At 40.1% G+C, this 6000-nt stretch overlaps 1 protein-coding gene across 3 annotated transcripts in view; it reads right to left on the bottom strand.

Annotated features, from left to right (window-relative positions):
• LOC135713497 (atrial natriuretic peptide receptor 1) overlaps window positions 1-6000 on the bottom strand; it is a 292939-nt gene that overhangs the window by 124931 nt on the left and 162008 nt on the right. The window lies entirely within an intron of this gene.

Genomic DNA, 6000 nt, shown 5'->3' with positions numbered 1-6000 from the left:
CTAAATACGCGAAAGAGATAGGATTCAAATGAACACATACATAAGATGGCTAATCGACATATGTTTTCGCGCCATATCCGATCCTTTTATCTTGAAGAAAACCTGTGGTTTCTTGGGGAACAAAACTTCCAATCTCGTCCATTTCGCTAACGATTTGGCTGGAAAGCAGATGTGTGTGACGCGGTTTTTAAGTTCGTAAAGTGGACTCTGTGAAAGTAATCTACGTACTCTAAGGTGATTAGTTTAAAAGGAGTTAATTGAGCCAGCTCAGTTATTTAACGTGTGTTTTTTTGTACGTTTAGGTTAATTGTACTGTTCAAAGTAGTTGCGTCGCAGACATCTGCGTTTTTAGTGTTTTATCGTACAAAAAGGTAATTTGTAAAAAAAACTTTTAAACAATAGCATTTTTGTAATTTCGTGTTTTTCGCGTTGGACAGCTCGTTCAACGGGCTTTTTTGTACGGGCTGGATTTTTGACGAGTTCGGCAGTCATCATCGCCGGAACTTTGGCTTCGTGGCGTCATCAAAGCCACATTTTTCGTCCGTGAAGGACGGATCAGACCCGTGTGCACAGCGAAGGCCCGCCTCTCGTAGGTAGTCAAACGGAGGAGAGTGAAGACGCTAAATTTCTGCTTAGCGAATTGTTTCCCGACGGTCGCCAAAAGCCATCGGTGAGGTCCCCATCTCGTTACAACCCCGGGGACCGTGACATTCGAGAGCTCGGACCGTAGGAGTACGAAGCCAATCGCGTACCTCGGTTCGGATTTTAACCAAAGAGGAGAAGATTTCATTCCATCTCGGGCGGTCAAAGCGGAAACATAGTACGCGAAGCCGTGCGACGGTACGTTGGTCTCTCTCTTCCGCGGAGCGAATCTTCCGGGAAAAGCTCGACTCCGTCGATGCTCAGCTCTCTAGAAAGCAAATCGGAAGCCTTCCGTCCAGCCGCCATTACCTCCGCACCTCTAATTTCGGCCACGGGTCACTTTTCGTCGCTGCACGCCATTTCCGCAGCTAGATCGGTGCCATTCCGAGACCGCCGCCATCATCACAGGTCATCGGAAGGTCGACAGTCGCCATCGCTAGGACCTTGGTAAGGTCTCCGGCCGCCATTATCGCTCCATCCGTTGCCATTACCGATCCATCCGTCGCCATCACCGCTTCATCCGTCGCCGTTGCATCGCATCGCATCTCACGGAACCTAAATCCTGCGCAGGTATGTCCGTATTCTTGTTTTCATGGCCATGAATTTAGTTTTTCCGTTGTTATCGGGTTTGTCCAACACAACACGAATGTAATTATCAAATACGTTAATATAGTTTGAATTGGTTATTTTGTTGTTGTAAAGTATATAATTTTCCTTCATACCGTTGCGTCTCTTAGCTGGTTCATCCATCACTGTGTATTCCATTCGTAAGATCTCTCTCTATTCATACATATTTGTTTTTAACCCGATTCGTTGTGTTTATGCTGATAGAGCTTAGCATTTTGAATCCTTTCGGGGTTGCAGGTTTTTCGTGATAAAAGGAAGTGCGGATAAAAGTGTTCATTTGATCTCAGGCGTTAGCGAAAATTCGGGGTTGATTCGTTGAGGTACTTCGAGAATCGTACCGTACGGGAGTCCTCTGAGATTTAGTCTCAAGGTGTCGGGCAAGTTTAACACGACTGTTGGCCCCTTTCGTGAGAGTGGCGCTTAAGCCACCGTGTTTAGAATTATCTCAGGAAGTTTCCCGCACGGTTACAATGTGTGGAACTGCCTTCCTGACGTCGGTAGCATTGGTACTCAGCACGGAAAACAAGATCAACGGAATACAAATCAAGGACAAAAAACAGCAATCCTGTGAGAATATCGTAGAGGCTTTATCTAATTTTTTGAACAGTTGAGCATCTTCAGACTTATTTTTGAGTAATCTGAAGTCTTTAAAGAGGACTTAACTGAATCATTCGATAAGCTGGCTGAAAAATATCCAGAATACTGAGGAAGCTACGTTATTTGATTGTAATAAAAATATCGTAAACAATGTACCAACATTTAAAAAAAAAATATATTAAGTTTTAAAGAAACACCGGGCAACAAAATTTCACTATTTTTTTGTTTTTTTTTTCTTGGCACCGCTTTTGCGCAACACTTATGGCGTCTTCGGATTGCTATGTTGCGCGAAACAGGTACTACCAACCGTCTTTGAAAGGACCATGGGTTGTCTTTTTTCGGCCCAAAAAAAAAAACCTTTGACAACTCTCGACATTACGAGAGATTTGCTGCGTAAGCATCCGGGAATCTTGGTACATAAGGAAAGATTCAAAAAACTGCGTGTAGAAGCAACGAATTATGATGTGGCAAATAAAATTGCTGACCCCGAACTTTTTAGTGTTGAGTATAACATCTACATCCCTACTCGAGATGTAGAGATATAAGGCGTGGTCTTCGACGCGAGTCTGACTGTCGAGGACTTGAAACGTCCCTCTGGTAGTTTTAAAAACTCGACATTCGCTACCGCGGTAGTGCAGATACTGGATACTAAGGCATTCAGTATCTTTGCTAGACGTTTATCGACATTCAGACTCGTTCCGGGTGGCTTTCGCAGGTTCAGTGCTCCCAAACTATGTTAAAATTGATTGTGCTTTTTTCTTCGGCGTGGTTGTTTGTACACAGGGTATACAATTGTACCAACTGCAAATGGCTGGGACACTCGGCCAGTCATTGCGGCAACAAAACTCGTTGTGACAAATGTGGTGAAAACCACAAAGAGGATTCTTGCCACAAAGAATCAGTAAAATGCGCATATTGTGCCCTAGCAGGAGTGTAAACAAACAGCACTCCGATAAAGTGCAGCGTTCAATCTCTGGACGCTTCAAGCAGTCATATGCACAAATGGTAAAGGCTGCATCAGCCGTCCAGGATGAAAACCAATTTTCTATTTTGTCAGCTGAAGAATCGGATTCTGACTTATCCGATGAGGGTGATTACGGTGGTACACGCACTTTCAAAAATGGACGGATTTTCAAAAAGAAAATGTCCTTCCCCGAAAGCGCGCCGTGAGAAAACTATAGTTACCTTCAGAAGATTGCCAAATTCCCAGGGTAATAGGGCTGAAAAAAAAAACTTAACCGAAGGCTCCTGTTGATCCAATCCCTGGATGCAGCAAGAATTTTCCGCCATTACCCAAAAAAGATAATAAAAATAAAAAAGCTGCTCCTCAAACTTCTCAAAACAAACCTAAATCCAAACGAAGTTTGCTAGCTTTTTCGGACATTGTGGAATTCATATTAAATATGTTCAACATACAAGACCCTCTTAGAAGGTCAGTTTCTGCCTTGTTTCCAACACTAGAATCATATATTAAGCAATTGACTGTTTCATGGCCCCTCCTTGCATCAATCATATCTTTCGATGGATAATTCGTCGAACGAGGTTGAAGATATGATCACTGTGCTACAGTGGAACTGCCGTAGTCTAGTTCCTAAACTAGACTCGTTTAAATTTTTACTTCACAATTCTGATTGTGATATAGGGGAAATGGCTCTAATGTTGGCCTATGGATCTAAGATTGGGCCCATCGTTAGAAGTCTGCTAGGATATATTTATAGCAGGATTAGGAGCTAATTTTGAATTCGATTTAAAAAAAAAATTATTGCTTTATCTACATTAAGTCAATTAGGTCTTATAATAAGAATTTTATCAATTGGTTTTTATAAATTAGCTTTTTTTCATTTATTAACATTTATGACATTATGACGGTACTAATGGATATTTTTGGTCGCTATTGAAAATTTTGTCGATTGCTGAATTTATGTATGGGCCCAAATTAGGGACATGTAGGCCGACAATACCTACATTTCCCCTATTTGCTCTCTGTGAAACATGGCTTTCTTCCGATAAAGAACTCAACTTCCACGATTTTAACATTATACGCCTGGATAGAGACGATTCTTATGGAGGAGTACTTTTAGGGATCAAAAAGTGCTACCCTTTCTACAAAATTTCCCTTCCTGGTCTATCAGGTGTCAAAATCGTCGCTTGCCAAATAAATGTGAAGAACAAAGACCTTTGCATAGCTTCAGTTCATGTTCCACCTAGAACCTCCATTATCCGTAGTCAACTCTGGAATCTAGTTTCGATTCTTCCATCCCCTGTATTAATTCTGGGTGATATGAACTCCCATGGTACTGGGTGGGGCGATCTATATGATGACAATAGAGCGGCTAATTTTTACGATCTATGCGACGATTTCAACTTGACTATTTTGAACACGTATAGCAAACCCTCCGGCTCGAGAAAGCCGACTCGACCTATTTTTGTGTTCAAGATCGCTATCATTGGATTGTCTGTGGAAGGTTATCAATGATCCCCGGTAGCAATCATTTGCCAATCATCATTTCAAAAAAAAAAAAAAAATGCGAAATCTTCCATACGATTTGTATGAAATTTTTCACATTATTTAGCCTTCTTCTTATTTGGTTTTACTACGTCCCTACTAGGAATTTACGGTGGCCCTTAAGGATCAATTTAGTTTGATGCATTTTCGAAAAATTCAAATTCAGCTTTTATCGACGCTTTATTTTAGATTGCAAAATGCTCGCGTCATTCTATTCTTTTTGTTATTTTACACAAAATGACGCTAGCTTTTTGCAATATGAAATGATGCGTTGAAAAAAACTGCATTTGAATTTTTCGAAAATGCATCAAACTAAATTGAACCTTAACTTAGCGTTCTAATGGTTGAACACGAAAAAAGCGCTGCTATTAAGGGGGTATTCCCGATCTTTTTTTTCAAAAAATCAAATTTTTTTTTTCACGTTTTTTTGTACTTTAGACTATATACTTTCATCCCCCCAAGCCGTTTTCCGATCAGCGAATTCGGTGTCCAGGCATAGCTGACTAATGGTAAGAACCCCCAAAATGGTTTTAATTAAAGTCAAAACTTTAAACGCGTTTTTCTCGAAACCACATTTTTTTATCGGGCGAAGATTTTTCTCAGAAACTATAAGAGATATTGACTTGAATCTTTGCGCATTTTGTTCCTTATTAAATTGTTTGGAGCTTCTCCCACTTTCAGCCAAAAATATTAACATTTAACATTGTTTGAAGCACCTTAAAGCTGCAAAAAAGCGGGCTAAAAATCGCCTGTTTTTTCATATGGCCGCCACTTTGTTAATTTGCAAGATTTTTTGCAGCCAACGGGAGAAGCTCCAGAGAATCTTATGCAGATTATTAATTTCATCACGAAATCTGTTTCAGATGAAGCCGTTCCAGAGAAAAGTCTTCGCCCGTCCAGTCGTTTGCGGCGAACAGGGGTCTGTTTGCCGCCATTTTGTGACGTCAATAATGTCTATTTTTAAGTCGAAAAAAAATTATTTGTAAACTTTAATGTTCAATAAACAAGAATCCCAAAGAGTTAGGCGCATTACTATTCATTTTCCTTGAAAAAAAATTAATTGAAAAACAGGCCGAAAAAAGGCAAAAGATTGGGAATACCCCCTTAAGGCATTTTTTGAGTATTTTTTTATCAAATTTTCTCTGTTTCAATAAGAGTGTATAGAATCAGAATAGACATTTGTTATCAGGATAATTTCATTTGTTTACATCATGGCTTCAGCGGAACAAGCACGTCGCGATTCGATCCTGTACGCTCGAAACGAAAGTCGACGAAACGTACTGCCTGGCAGTTTTCGATCAAATTCCTGGGCAGAGAATATAAAATCAAAAAGAAGTCGAAATTCAGTAAAAAAAAATCCTTTGTCTGGCAAGCAATCTGCAGTTGTGGGCTTAAAAGTGAAACTTTTCTTATTTCTGGGACCATGAGTGAAAAGATATATTTTGGCGCCATCTATGAGAATGCGTTTCGAACTATTTTGTAATGCCGATGGATAGGCATCATTGTAATAAGAAACTTTGCTCATTACGGAAATGTATCGTTTTGATGTTTTTAATTGTATCCCGCTACACAGAAAAAAAAATGAAAATTAGTATCACACGTATACGTTGCACTTCATCCATGTCAAA

This window comes from Ochlerotatus camptorhynchus, unplaced genomic scaffold, assembly GCF_037179485.1.
Source record: "Ochlerotatus camptorhynchus isolate MF236.1 unplaced genomic scaffold, CSIRO-AGI_Acam_v1.1 ptg000558l, whole genome shotgun sequence".
NCBI classification, from domain to species: domain Eukaryota; kingdom Metazoa; phylum Arthropoda; class Insecta; order Diptera; family Culicidae; genus Ochlerotatus; species Ochlerotatus camptorhynchus.
Note: the sequence above shows the minus strand (reverse complement) of the source record. Positions and strands in the feature narration are given on the sequence as shown.